At 38.1% G+C, this 15,743-nt stretch overlaps 1 long non-coding RNA gene across 1 annotated transcript; it reads right to left on the bottom strand.

Annotated features, from left to right (window-relative positions):
• Positions 1-1,541: 1,541 nt before the first annotated feature.
• Positions 1,542-15,276, bottom strand: LOC120734063. Its single transcript, XR_005695965.1, has 3 exons — positions 14,992-15,276; positions 12,419-12,425; positions 1,542-1,553 (listed from the first exon to the last, which is right to left on the bottom strand). It is a non-coding gene; the product is annotated as an uncharacterized LOC120734063 (long non-coding RNA).
• Positions 15,277-15,743: the final 467 nt, after the last annotated feature.

Here is a 15,743-nt window from a genome sequence, read left to right as displayed (position 1 = left end):
ACCTTGTAAAATTCTGTATTTCCTACTTGGATTACAACCAAAAGTCCAAACTTCTACCACAAGACTTGATTTTATAAGAAAATTGGCATTTAGCAAATAATAACATTGTTGTCATTCGCCCTATACCTTTCCATCTGGAGTTTACGAGAGATCGAAATGGAGTACGTCAAACACATTAAAAAAAGAATGTTAATTTTTGACACAGCCAGCATCAGTGCCTGTGTTATCGGCATCAAATGTCTGCCTCAACATGTTGTCCTGGGATACGTGTTAATGTGTAGCTGGAAGGCAGATGTGTGCGAGTCTCAGTGAGCAAGAAAACAGAGACAGCGAGGCTTTTGTCACATGAAACAGAATACACAAGCAAAGGGAGAAAAGATAAGAGAAAAGCTATTAGATGGGGGAAAGTATTAAGTAATGACCTAATAACTCTAGAGTGCTGCAATAATACAGTTTGATTACAGAACTCTCACTTGTCTACTAGACCATGTGCAGAGGCATATTTTACACATCCAAACTAATACATCCTGAAGACAATATAACCATGATTAGCCAAAAACAGGTGATAGTAGATAAGTGTAATTACCAAGACAGCAAAGATTGAAAACACATTTTTGCAACAAAAACAATGCTCTACACATATCCTTCAAGCCATTACAGATGCAGGTAATCTGTTAGTTTATATGGTAATCTTTGTATTGATTGTTTTAAGCCATGTAACCTGGCTGGTATTTGACAGATAACATTAATATTGAAATTACTTTTATGTTACCTCAGCATTACCTTCCGGGGTACCGTCCTAATGTACATCTAGTTTCATCATGTCTCACATGTTCTGTCCTTTCCCATCCTCTGTTTTTGCATCACCCTGTCTTGTCTCGAGCTATCTTGTCTCACCTAGTTACATCTTTTCCTTCCTTTGGTTTTATTTGATTGTACAGCTCTTTCCCTGCAGCATCCAAACATCAGTTTAAATTTAACTGCATCTGAAAAATAGCACAACTAAAAGCAACTGATTAACATAGTCTGAGAGGAAAGTCTGATTTCTTGACAAGCAAGTTAAAGACGACCCTTTTATTGTTCCATGTAGGAAATTTTGGGCTGACAAAATAACAAGGAAGTTTTGTCATAAGTCTGCAGGCTAAAGGAGTTGAAGTGTGAATAAAGGCAAAGTTGACTAGGTCTGTATAACATTCTCCTTGGCTACAGGTACTTTCATAAATATTTATGCCTTAGCTTGGCAAAAGCTGCGCTCACTTATTCTGCCAAGCATTTGTCAAACTAAACATGCTGATGCATTAAGTAGATCGGGAAACATTTGCATACTGATTTACAAATAATTGAATCTGACATGTAGTTTTGCAACTTTAAGCTATGAACGGGATCTACTTAAGCCTTGTAAGCAATGGCAGAGGCGGCTGATTTTTACAGGGCTGCGTAGACTGAAGCTGAAACCAATAGGGGCCGACTCACAAAAGTGAATATTTTTCACATGTGGCACATGTTGACTGTTATTGAAATGGCTGCAAGTGTACTTGAACTTTCAGTCCAGTCTGTCTAATAGACCAAATTTTGAATGACAGTTGTTAAGACCAAGGGTCTGTGCTTGAGTTTCAGAATGTGGCACAAGAGACTTTTTACAATTCTAGCCATGTCACAGGATCACACAAATAACCTTCCATGGTACCATACACCTCCATCTCTCCAGTCCACCCTGCAAAACCAAATTTAATGCTTTTGAGGTCAAACTCTTTCATTCTTGCTTTCTAGTTCTCTTTCATTCCTTCCTTCTCTGGGTTTTCCACCTTTGAGGTTTCTGTGTTAAAAATGGTGTTGAACGTTCAAGGGCTGAAAGGTGAATGAATGTCACTCTTGGTAAATTGCCCATGAAGGACAGTATGGACCAAGAGAGAGAATACGAGAAATGGGAGTAAGGTGGGTGTAAGCACTAAAGAGGCTACTGACGAGAGGTGAGGAATAAAGAGGAGAGAAGAACGAGAGAGAAGAGCTTGGAGAAGGAGCAACTATAAGATGTAGAAAAAAGTAGGAGAGCTGGGGGAGGTAAGAAGAACATAGCTGCCAGTCATTTCTTTCCCCTGTCAAACTTTGTTCCCTGTTGCCTTCAAGACCCGTATATAATAAGGTGGTGCAAATCAGGAGGAAAACGGGGAATTGAGAGCTCCAGGGACCTTGAGGAGCAACTGGAAATTGCACCATGACTCTGAAAGTTTCAAACTGTCTGTCTGAGAACCTGACAAATACAACACTGAAGCGTAACAGGACACTGAAATATTCACAAAGCTTGGTTTGCCCACAGCATAAAATACGTATGAGACTGATACATTTGGGTATTCTGTGTTGAAACACTTCACTAAACACAGAAAATCTTAGAGGATTTGATATTGTCTCCTCTGCTAAAGGATACAATATGCGCTGCACCTGTAGTTATGCAATGAAGAGCATCTTTTATTTGCTTTTGTCTATTCTGAAAGTTTACCTTTCTTTAGAAAAAAATAATGTTGAATTTACTGTAAAGTCACAGCAGTGAAAATTCTCTCAAAGTTATGTTTTCCTACATATTGGGAAAAAATGCAATTCTGTCACATACAGCTTTTCGTTTGTAGTTTGAGCTCATTCTAAAAGAGACATCAACACTATTGCAATTATGCTTTTTTAAAAAGATTATGCTAAACAGAATGTATCAGAAATGTGATGTAACTATAATGTGCAGAACAACTTGAAGTACCCATAATCACTGCATTTTGAAACTGGTGCATGTCTGTCCTTACTGTGTGATAAGATAGGCTTGTCATGCAAAAGTTTCCGTTATGATATTAATTTAACTTGACAGTTACTAGCCTCTGTCAGACAGACAGGCAGCCCTAGGCTTTCCCCAACTAAAGCATTTTCCGCTAGATTACCTCATAAAAAGCTAATATAACACTGCTGGAAAACAAGTAGATTTTCCACTTGAGAAAGATTCATATCAAAAAGTCTTGCTGTGAGAACTGCTAAATTTGCACACGCAGGTCTTACACAACTGTCACTAAACAGGTCTTCAAAGTAATCCTGGCTGTTTTCCGTATTATGAAGTCGGGTCCGTAATACTTCACACCACCACAGTAGATTTTAAATCCAATAATCAAGATATGATTGAAGTGCAGACTTTCAGCTTTAAATCAAAGAGATTTACAAAAGCATTGTTTAAACTGTTTTGTAGCTACAGACATTTTTGATTACAAGCACAGCATGATTAGGCTGAAAATCAAACTAAACCTACAGAAAGATAGGGAAAAAACTATAGAAAAGGCCAAAAAGGTCTTCACTGGTCAGCTTAGATACACCAAAAGAAGACAAGTAAACAAGGTCAATTTCATTTGTTAAGAAAAACAGCTTCGTAGCATCTAGTCAAGAACATCCACAAGCCACCAGTAGTTGCTTCCTTGTCAGAGTGTACAGTCAAACAGTGCAATTGAAACAAGGTGAAAATCACTATTCTTTGGACAGATGAAACCAAGTCAAACTTGTACGAGAATGATGGGAAGAGAAAAATACGGAAAAGGAAAGAAACAGCTTGTGATCTGAAGCATACCACATGATCTGTCGCACATAGTGGAGGCAGTGTTACGGCTATATAATATTATGTATGGCTGCCAGAGGAATCGGACCACTAGTGTTTATTGATGAAGTGGCTGATGATAGAAAATTGATGATGTGTACGCTGCAAAAGTAACCCAAAGTTTTCTCAGTTCTTCAGCTGCCAAGTCAGTTACCTGATGTCAGCCCAACAGAGCATTTTTTGTCAGTTGGTTAAGACAAAACTGAAGGCAGAGAAACCCACAAACAAGCAGCAGGTGGCTGCAAAAAAGGTCTGGAGCAGCATCAATAAAGGAAGCCTGGTATTTGCTGAGTTCTCAAGTAACTGACTGCAAAGAACTTTCATCCAAGTATTAAAACCAATCCTTGGGTTTAAAATTACATTAGTTTGTCAAATTACTTTTGAGCCTTACAAAATTGGGGATTATGTACAAAAACAGCAGTAATTCCTCAACAGTTACTGCAGCACTTCTGATAAATGCCTTGAAGTAAAGCTAAAAATAATCACATTTTTGATGTGAAATCAAGTATGTAGAGGCAAAATTATATTATAAAAATAAATCTGTGATTGTCCAGACACTTAGGGAATAACTGAATAAGGCCAAAGTGTTTTTGTTTGTTTTGTTTGCTGTAGAAATATGTACAGAGGTGTACCCCTCTTTGTGAATATGTCTGGATACTAGACATGCCGATGTCTTTGAGGAAAGAAATAGTGACAGTAAGCTATTGTGCAAACTAAAAGCACAATATTTTTATTTATTTATTATTATTATTGACTAAGTCTTGCTCTGGTGCTTGAATCCACACACAGTTCATCTGTGCAAAATCATGTTGCATCAAGGCCAACAACCTCATTAGGCACTCAGTCAGTGTAATGTAATTAATAAGTAGGTGTAATGTAAGAACACAGGGAGGCATACACTCTGATCGTGGACAGCTCTAAGCTGCTGAGTGCAAAGACTCGAGGGAATGTAAATGTTTAAACTCAAATCAATACTTTAAAGGTTTTGTGATTGTAATTCCACTTTTGTTAACACTGACTGTTTTGGGTTTGTGATGTTTAAAACATTAAGGTCGTGCTAGCACTTAGATGCCATGACCAAGAGTACCCCTTCTTCAGGCTCTTTGAGGAAATGATGAATGCAGCATCAATACCTTAAATTTGCATTTAAGGTGAAAGTAAATATTGACAAAAAATGCTTTAACTAACTAATAACTTTCACAAAGACATGCAAATTAAACTTAGAGCACATGCAGACATTTATCATTAGAAAGTGTGTTTTTCTAGCTATTAAAAAAGGTATTATGGCAACAACACAGTGTACAGTATTATGTTGTAAAGCTTACATTTTTTAAAGCACAGAATAGCAATATCTTCTTATAGTATGAAATATTTATTGTAGATTTTTGCAGGCACTCAGCGAGAAAACTGTTTCAAGCTGAAAAATCTTGCTGTAAGGACTTTAGTGTTATGTAATTGTGAAAATTGTTAGATTGTACATTTTTCTCCCAAACTTTGTACAATAATATCTTTGTCTTTCCAGCTTTGCCTAGCATGTAAGATGAAAGAGAAGCTAAAGGATGACCAACGTTAATATGAAGGATTGTGAGAGATAACAGAGGTGTGGAACAAGCTGTTCTCTGATGTGGAGAGACAGGGGACACCGATATAATCTCCTCCTCTCTTGCCGTCCCCATATATCTACTGGTTTTGTTTCCATGTGCTATATTTTCAACTCCAGCAAATTCTATCTTTAAAAATGATTCATTGGTGGACTGAAGCAAGAAGTCATGGGACAATATGTTCCGCATTTTCAGGGTTGCTTTTTAATTAAGCATCAGAAATCATTCATGTTCAAACAGAATGGTAACCAGTAACCCAGTCTCACATTTTCTCACTCCTACTTAGATACTCATAGCTGCACGGAAGACTTTGCAGCACAATATCAGAGTGAGGTCTCACATATGATTAATACTTTCCTTGGCTGCACAGTAAGCAGATGCACGAGCTGTTCTTCTGGTGTTACTCTGACACCTGCACTGTATTAATAAAACCAACATCCTACTACCATTCTTATCTAAATCTAGCAGAACTGGAAGCTTAAAGAAGGCACTAATATTTCTATAACAACAATGTGTCATATAAGGATGTGTCTTTGTGAAAGGTGTTGTTTATAATGACAAACCTATGGAGAATTCTTATGCAAACGTTGCAGCTTCCCAGGCTTATAGTGAGTGTCATTCCATTGTTTAGCTGTCCAGGCCCAACCTTACTGTTGTTATTCAGTCTCACTGCTTCTATAGCATCATTTTCAGTTTGGGCAGGGAGCTGCCCTCAAACAACTTTGACATATAAACATAAAATGATATGTCACCATTGTACATACAACAAAATACATTTTAATTTAAATCTAAATTCAATGTATCCATCTAGAATATGGGGGTAGAGCTTTAAATGTTAACAGTGGTTATACAGATTTCCAACATATGACTGCAAAGGCCTTTATTGACAGCGGTGCACATAAGTGGTCCGCAGGTGCGCATTCACTGTCAAAATAAAAGACGCGCACCAGATAAGAAGTTGCAACGAGCGTTTGCGTACATAAGATTTTCTGGAGGAGGACAGACATTTGTTTGGAACTCTTAAAGATGTCGAAGAAGCTAGCTCCTTTAAGAAATTACTTTGGTGTTCCTTCACCAAAGAAATGTCAGGAAGAGTCCGAACCGCAAAAGAAGCGCGTATTCTCGGAAAAGTGGTTGCAGGAGGTGAGCTGGCTTCAAACAAATGATGAAAGCACAGAGATGTGGTGCAGAATATGCCGTGAAAATCCCACTCTAGCGGACAAAAACAGTGCCTTTTATGTGTACGCGAACGCGCTTTGCAACTTCTTAACTGGTGCGCGTCTTTTATTTTGACAGCGAATTGAGGTGTTGCTACACATTTAACTTTTGTGGAATATAAATGTTTTATTCAAAATGATATTTAATGCTTATTTTTGGGAAGTTGTTGAAGTTTCTCATATTACATTATGACATCAAAGAGCTTGCCGCAATATTGAATATGTTAGGAAAAATGTGGATTCCCTGTCTTCTTGGGAGATGTACCTGGAGGTTTCTTTCTTTTAATGGATAAAATCGGATGTAAAGAAGGTGCTCCACCAAAAAACACCTAGTTATTGCTTTAAATGTTATGGCTGCCTGTAGTTTTGTCCAAGTTTGTCTGCAAATACCTCCCCAGTGGTAGTAAAACTTGAAAAAGTGTAAACTAGAAACAGAAGGCTCACCTTCAAAATAAAAGCGCAAGCTTTTAGCACTGAGACACAACTTTTACTTTAAGGGTAAAACTTCTCCATTTCCACTTTGTATTAAAAAACTTTTCACAGTTCATTTACAGCTTGGAGACTAGCTCGACAGTGTTTGTCTATGACCGCCATTCAAACTACGACCTCAGCAATATCCACACACAAAGTTTTTTGCCAACCATTTGGGAATACATGTTTTTTTAGAAAAGGTGTTTTCTAGGAGGTTACTGACCAGTGTGTAGACCATTGTGACTAGGACTTTGACAGTCATTTTCCTTGCAGCTCCAGTCAACCTCCAGGAATGACTAGCAAGAGGTTGGGGAATACGCATTTTTCCCTCATGACTGGTGGTTGACAGATGGTCAGTAGACCAGTACCTATGCCTTTGCATTGCAACTGTGGTCAGATTCACTTGATCCTACATGTCACACTGTTTGTCACACATCTCAAACAGCAAACAAAGTAATGATGTTGTGATCATTAGTCATATGTCTTCAAAAACCTTTATAACCTTGTAATCCAGTAAGCAGACAGGAAGGAATTTACATGTTCACAAAAACTGATCTTTGTTTTATTAAAGAAGATGATGTACATGGATACAGCACGGGTATTTCTCTCTCAAAAGCTGAACTCCGCATGCGAATGTCCACCTCATGGGTCAGTGCCTTTTTGATGGAGAATCGGGTCATAGTGAACCGGAGGAGGGGGCACAGATTAAGGAATGAGGTGGTGTCTCGCTGTGGGTGGCTCGGAAGCATCCACCAGTTATTTTATTAGCCAGACAGAAACACTGCAGGTTGCCTTCTAATACCATGGGTGATATACACATATTCACAAACACACACACACACACACACTCCTTTTCTTAAGCCTACAAAAAACAGACCAGAGAGTCAGAGATACACACAAATAGCACACAAAAAAGCACACAAATACACAGAACAAGGCTTCCTCGCAACTATTCTCCGGTGTTTCTTATAGTGCTTTGCAGAAATTAGCCATTATTTCACATCATTAAGGTTGGTAAACTTTTATTTTTTATTATGTATTATTTTGAGACACAGCAAACTCCCTCCCAAAAACTGTGAGCCTGTGTGCATTCATGTGGGTGTATCCTCGGATATGAGAGTGAGGCAACAAACATCTGTGAGCAAGTTTAACAGAAAGAATAAATACTGACAGATGGTGGTAGGGTACACCTGCAGTGGTTGACTGTTACTTGGAGTGATTAAAGATCATTGCTCTCGGACTTCACGCTTTCCTGTGGTTCAATCTCAAAGTAGATGGAGGCAGCGTGTTGAATTTTCAGGCCCCTTTTCTGTGGAAGCAGCTCTCAGTTTGGATTTAGGAGATAGAGACCCTCTCTACTTACAAGATTGGACATAAAGTCTTATTTATTTATTTATTTATTTATTTTAAATAAAGCTTATAGTTAGGGCTGGATCAAGTGACCCTGACCCCTGCATTAGTTATGTTGCAATAGCTCTAGGCTGCTGGGGAGTTGCCATGATGCACTGAACCATTGAGATGGTCACTGTCACAGTCACCAGAATGGCAGGTGTTGTGGGCATTTCCCTGTGCAATCTACCAAAAGTGATCCAAAGGACAACTAATACACATATCACAGGGTCATGGGCTCTCATGGATCACCGATGTGCATTTGGAGAGAAGGGGGCCCATGACAGAAAGGTGCCAGAACACAGAGTGCATCACAGCTTGCTGTGCTTATAGCTGTCAGATTACCCGTGCTGTTCACTGCCCTCAAGCAAAGGAACTTATGATATGTGATTGTCAGCAATAGAGGCAGATATCTTGTTGTGGTTAAAGTGTTAGTACCACTAATCTGAAACATTCATCCCTATCCAAAATTGATTAGATGACAAATTACCAACACACACTCTTCAAAAGCATGCACAACAATATGAGCTGTACAAACAACTGACGTTTCAGTTATTTAGCTTCAAACTTTGACTTTTCCAAAAGAAACTGAACCTGGGATACAACTGAGAAACTGCAGCTCTGCCATCTCACCACAAACAAACGTTGCATTTGCTGATTTAAAGGCTACCAATTAATTGCAGCCAAGTGGAAAGGAGGAGAAAGAACATGGTTACTGTGAGATAAACAGCAGGCGTATTCTGTCATATTTCATATCAATACTTCATAAATGAGATCACTCTCATACTTCAGTTTAATGCGGCTCCAGCATTTTCATCATTTACATGGGGAAGCGATAAAAAGCTTTCATTTAAACTTGTCGTCTTCTATTACGAAAGTTAATCAATTGTAAGCCACAAAGGTGATTAATCTTTGAGGACAAGTTGTTTTAAGTATCAAAAAGGACATGCGGTTTTAAAGGATTTTAATTCTAAGAAGTGTACCTAACAGAAACAGAAAATGGCTGGAACAAGGAGGATCTATTACAAAGAATACATCTTGATATTTACTAAACAGGAAAAAATTGCATGACAAAACCTGTTCAAAAAGATGGACTCTTTTGAATGAGCTCTACTGTCAGAATAGGCTTAGTGAACTTCCACCACTTCTATCGTCACTTTTTAAAGGTTCGTATTAATCTTTCAAGTCTACCTAAGCAGATTCAACACAAGTTATCATAAGCCCAAAGATTTTAAAATACTTCTTTGCAGCAGGCTGACTTATCTGATGCCAGAGGCTGGGAGATGTGTCAAATGTAGTGAGACGCAGCAGCGTTTCCTTCGCACCTCTTATCCACACATGCAGACTCTTTCCAAAGAAGCCTCATACCCCACCCAAATTTATTTCAGTTTTATTTTTTCAGTACTTTTTTTTTCCTTCCTCTGACCCAGTTGCAAAGGTAATCTTAGTGATATTCTCTCCCTGCTCAGCTCTCTGTCCCACATATCAAGTCTACCAGTCTCAAAGCATTTCACACATGATCTCTTATAGCAAAAATGCAGTGCTGCTGATATGTCGGGCTTCATTCAAGTGTCATCAATTCATGGTTTCACCCTTATCTTACCATATTACGATTACAGCAAACACCAAAAGCCTGTAAAGAGAGCCCCTGATGAGAGCCTCAAATTAGTTTCTCATTCATGAGTCAATATCAGAACCATTCAGTAAGGATAACTCATTAAAGACCTACTGTCTTCAGTACATGAGTGAATAATGTTGAAAGGCTTACTTTCTTCCGATCATCTTCCGTTCATGCATAATGAAAGTCCAGTACTATTAATAAAAGTGTTTTGAAATCTTCAAAACACTTTTAAAACGTTCAACTCCACCTTTCTTTTACTGACTCAAGTAACTATGATCCTAACCCTCTTAAGCCAAGCAAGTGAGTGACTCGGCAATAATGAGGAAAGCATACCCAAGTTTTAGGTGTTGGTCAGATCAAAAAAGGGTCTAGGAGCCTGAAGAAGCAGTCGAGAAATCAAAGGACTTGGAAGGTCAGAAACCAGAGGTCACCAGAAGAAAACTTGACATGTGGAAGATACCTGGTTGGATTCTGGGAGGGGACGCAAACTCAGCCTCAAAAGATTATGTCCCAGTCCCAACCCCAGGTAAATAGTAGAGCTGCATAAGGAAAGAAAGGTGTGAAATCTTTGCCAAGTCAAACATGTGGATACATCTGCTGTGGCAACCCCTTGGGAAATAAGGAAGCTAAAAGTGCCATTCTAGTTACAAGCAGTCATATTAGCTTTGCTAATGTTCATTTTCTAGCTCAGTAATATAATTTTCAAATTATATCTTAACAAATCCATGTTTTCCAGACATTAAACACAGTTTAATAAGTTTATTGAGTTTAAATTAGTATTTTGATTAATGAAAATTATATTTGCCATTCAACAATTTAAAATTTTAACAGACTTGATTTGTTATAACGGATGAATCCTCACTTAGGAATAAAAACAATGAATGAAAATTTGGCTAACAGTACTATGTAATCAGTAGTAGCTTTTGAACTTTAAATTTAAAGATCACAAATAACGCTCGCAAACTATACATGGATATTTAACATTCGTACTTGTATATATTCGTCATCTCATCATCATATCATTCATCTTTGTCCTCCTCTACCAATGCTCTCTCTTTTCCCTCATTTCCATCTCATCCTCTTCTTCCTCACCTCAAGCCTCACCTCTTGAATTGAAGTCAGGGCTCTAAGACACAAAAATGTGCGTTAACATACATATTTATTCCCAATATTGTATCAGTTGCTTATTGTCACCAGATCAGACCTGCAACATTCCCATCTCCGGACAGCTGACAACAAGCTAAACAATAACAACAGTTGTTGTAACTATCAGTTAAGAATATGGCAGCTAATGTTAGTCTCAAGTGTCCTAACGATCACACTTTCTCTCTGCTAAATAATTTGATTAATTTACCATCATACGAAAAATCCACTTCAAAGACAGTTTCACTAACACCGGCTAACAGAAGCCAAAATGCACCAGCAGGGTTGTTTGTCCTACAGTGGCCACTGTAGCTAGGATTGTGAGGCTTAATTGGGAGGGATATCAAAACAGAATTTCAATGCAATCTGCAACTTACTTTAATCTTTAAAGTGATCCTTTACACACTGTATCTATAATATAACCTTTAACATTTATTAATTATTGTGTGATTTAAGGTTACCTAAATCACAAACATTATATCATTCGTTGATGATTTGAATGATTTGATTTAGAAAATGGTAGTCTATCTGTTAATATCAATCATATGTGAATCAATGCATCAATAATAGGTTCTGTACAAAAATTAGCAGTATCGCAAAAATGAATCATCATTAAACATCATGAGTTATGATTCCTGCTCATGTCTTTGTGAAAGCAACTTTAAAAAGTAATGATAATGGCAGAAAATCCTGGTTCTGCTGAATTTAGAATGCTGTGATCCTGATTAATGAAGCAATTAAGCAACTTCTTTCTAGCTTCATCATGCTTATGTTCCTGTTTTCTTACAGTAGATGGCCATACTATCCCAAGCCTCCATAATACATGGTCGGAAAGCTTTAGTGGCTAAGTCCACCTCCACCACGGGGAATTAAGGATGGAAGAGGACTCTAAGAATGATTCTGGCAGGTTCTGAATTATTGTCTTTTCCCAGCTGGCTTCCTTTCTTTATTTTTTCTGCTCCTCACGTGGTTGTGAGTAGAGCCAAATCCCACTTGTTTAGCCTTTCTGGCTGATATATTTCCATCATGTAAAAAAGCCCCACAGAGGTTTAACGGATGGCTTTGACTGACTGAGAGAAACTAGGCATAAGGCTTCCAGACAAAGAAGATGTGCTGGTAATAACAATAACAAGAAAATATGTCACTAAATAAACATCTCAGTACCTGTAGGCTTCTGTTCTACTTTATATCAGGGAAAAGTGTGTTTTAAATTAAAGTTTACATAAAGAGAAAAAGAGAGCTAAGCCAATGCCAAAAAAGAGCTACACCTCCAATCAGCACAAACAGTAATTTACAGCAACATTTTTTAAGCTGCACTACTTTTTTTAAAAAAGAAGAAAAAATTACTTGCATTGACTCTTGTACTTCAATTCTCTACAAAAGGTCGATTGATTTTACTGTATATGAGCGAGAAATTATTTCAACCCATTCCACTAGCTTACCAGAGGTACTCTCCAAGGTAAACTTTTTAATTTGTACTGTTGTGGAGGTTTCATGGACTGACTGGAAAAACTCCTTTACTCATTTATTCCTTCTCTGCTGCAAATAATCCAAAGGTTCCAAATTCAGATATCCTTAAAAGGAAAATAAATGATGAGAGAGGCTGTGAGCAACGTACATGTGTGTCTCTGGATATTTTTGTGCACCCTTGTTTCAGTACGCTAACATGTTCAAATGTGAGAATATGCATTTGGTCAGTGATGGCGGCCTCAGCATTCCTCCTCTTTATTCATGCATTTAACCCCTTTTTATGAGCAGTGCCACACCTTGGTATGACAAGAGTTACCCTAACTGGAGACTTTATATGCAGGTTCTGTTCCACATTGCTATCCGATTTACAAAACAAATAAATAAATAATAGTGCAGATTATTAAATGCAGTAGAGTGTGTGTTTGTATGCATCACACAGAGCAGGAAAAAAAAAGACCCAGATAAAAGGAAAGAGAGAAAAACGGAGACAGGAGAATATGGCTGAACTGTCCTCTTTCATTTTCAATTTGAATGATTCCATTATCTTGACATAATCCGCCCAAGATCTGCTCATTCTCCATTCCTGCTCTGAACATTTCACAGTGAAAGAATCAGTTTCTGTCGATGCATCTCAATCAGGTCATTGGCTTACTTTTCAAGGACACACGTGCTCACTCAACACTGAATAAAAGCCAACTGCAGTACAGGACATGGATGATTTATACATACTTTTGCATTCTCTTTCTTCATTTTTCTACCAAAAAAAAAAAAGAAAAACATACCCCCCACCCCCACCCCAAATTTGGTATCCATCTTACACACCTTTGGAAAGTTGGCAGACAGAGGGACTGCTTGGATTGTGGTCACACTGAGCATCTGAATGGGACTTCCGCTTAGGGGCCAGCTAAGGTAACGGATTGGTCTCTGCAGCTTAGCACAGGCCAGGTGCTTGGTCAGATATTGTAAGACTTTTTAATGTGGTTTGCATGCATGAAAACAAGAATCCATCCACCTAGAAGATGGCTTACACTGTCATGGCAAAATCAACAGGAAAAAAACAAAGGGTTGAGAGGAGGAAACGCTGAATATTCAGCCACGAAAAAGCATGAAATAGCAAAAAGAATTTGTAAATGACTAGTGAGAAATAAGTAAAACACTGGGAAAGTGAAATGGCTTGAAATAAAACAGGGAGACAGGGGCAAAAGATAGAGAGGGCCTGAAAGAAAGGAGAATGAGGCATAGAAGGAAAGGAAAAGAATTTGAATAGGGTAGCAGAAAAGGCAGAAAGAGTCAGAGGAGGGGGAAAAGGAAGAAGACCAAAGGAGCGTCTGGTTTAAAAATGAAACACAATGAAAGAACTTTACCAGAGGCATGAATTGTCTATCCAGAACATTTTCTTTTCAGCACCATCAAAGACTGCAAAACTTGCCAATTCTGCGCTTTTTATCTCTTCATTCTCTCGTCATTCTGCCTCTCTTTGATTTGTCTCTCTCCAAAAGACCTTTGGAATGAATGACATTCAAGGGTGACCCCATTGTAGTTATTCTATACTGTTATTTCACTTCCCATGAAGCAAACTTTTCAGTCTCAATATCCAGCTTTTTTTGCTGAGAAGTTGCGGGGATCTGGGACAAAGATTTATCTTAAATCTCATAAGGAACCCAGGCCTAAAGGCGTGCATATTATTAGCTTTTAGACCTCAGTGTTTAATATTGCTTCAACAGATATGAATTCTTACCACAGACACAGATTTGGTGATAATACATCTTTCGTTCCATGTGAAAAACGTTGGTGGACCTATCTGCAAAGGCCATCAATCACACATTAACAGTTAGGCAGCAGAAGTAAGACATTACAAAATTTAGAGATGATTAAAAATAAGGTATTTCCTGGCAGTATGGAGGGAATTTGATGACACACAACTTTCTCATTTGTTATTAATTTGTTTATCTTTTTATGTGCAAACCATACCATACAAAAGGCTCGAGCCACACCTCATCTCTGTATATTTCATTTATTATGACCCACCATTCATTATTATAAATTCATTATCATATGTGGAAATATAACATGTAAAGCAGAAACTGAGTTTTAGAAGTCAGTATTTGGGATGATCACCTTTATTTAATTAGAAAGATGGTGTGAACTCTTTTAGGCAGCCTTGTAGTTTCTTCTTCTTTAAGGACATTCAAAGCTCTTCTTTGGATGCTGACTGCCTTTTGTGCTGTTCTCTTTTATTCCACACTGCAACAAAAATGTTGAGGTGTGGGCTCTGGGGAGGTCAGTCCATGACTGGCTTAAATGTAGCCCCAAACCATGACAGAGCCTATGCTGTGTTTTACAAATGCCTATAGACACTTACTGTTAAAACTCCTTCCTGACCTCCTCCGTACATACTGATTACCATGAAAACAAAAAATATCACATTTTGATTCATCTCTCTACAAGACCCGTTACGACTGATTTTCAGTTCTGTTCTACGTCAGCCTTTTCTCCCTATTTCCCGTCCTTAAGAATGGCTTTTTGACAGTCACCCTTCCACTGAACCCATTTCTGATCAGGCTTCAGTAAACATTAGATGGATCAACTGAAGGGTCAGATGTATGTCAGGTCTTTACAGAACTTTTCTGTTTCTTTTTCCTATTTCTTAAGGCCTTTTTTTTCAGATACTTTTTTAGGCCTATCACCTGTCGCGTCCTCTTTTGTCATCTACTTTTCACTTTCCTCAAATTCTTTAAGAACGCACTCAACACTATGCAAAGAAATTCCAGGTTTTAGTTGATAGCTCTTTGGAAATCATCTTATAAAAGTACTATTTTATATCCGTTAAACTGCAACATGTTTGGCATAGCTTTCATAGAGTCAACTAAACGAATGGGAAGAAATTATGTGTTTTTGTGACACGCTGCTAGTACCAAAGTGTGTAAAGATGCTACTGCCTCACTGCTGCTTCACTGCTTCTGTCTGGTTTTCCCTTATTCACAAGGGGTTGCCACAGCGCATGGCTCTGCATATTTGATTTGATAGATTTTTATGCTTGATGAAATTCCTGACATAACCCCTAAGGCATAGGTGTCAAACTCTGGCCCGTGGGCCAAATTTGGCCCGCAGCCTAATTACATTTGGCCCGTGAAGCCATACCAAATTACTATTAGAGCTGGCCTACTGGTATTATACAGCTAATATATATATTGTTTAGTATTAAGCTTTGC

This window comes from Simochromis diagramma, unplaced genomic scaffold (assembly GCF_900408965.1).
Source record: "Simochromis diagramma unplaced genomic scaffold, fSimDia1.1 OVJJ01000216.1, whole genome shotgun sequence".
Taxonomy (NCBI): Eukaryota; Metazoa; Chordata; class Actinopteri; order Cichliformes; family Cichlidae; genus Simochromis; species Simochromis diagramma.
Note: the sequence above shows the minus strand (reverse complement) of the source record. Positions and strands in the feature narration are given on the sequence as shown.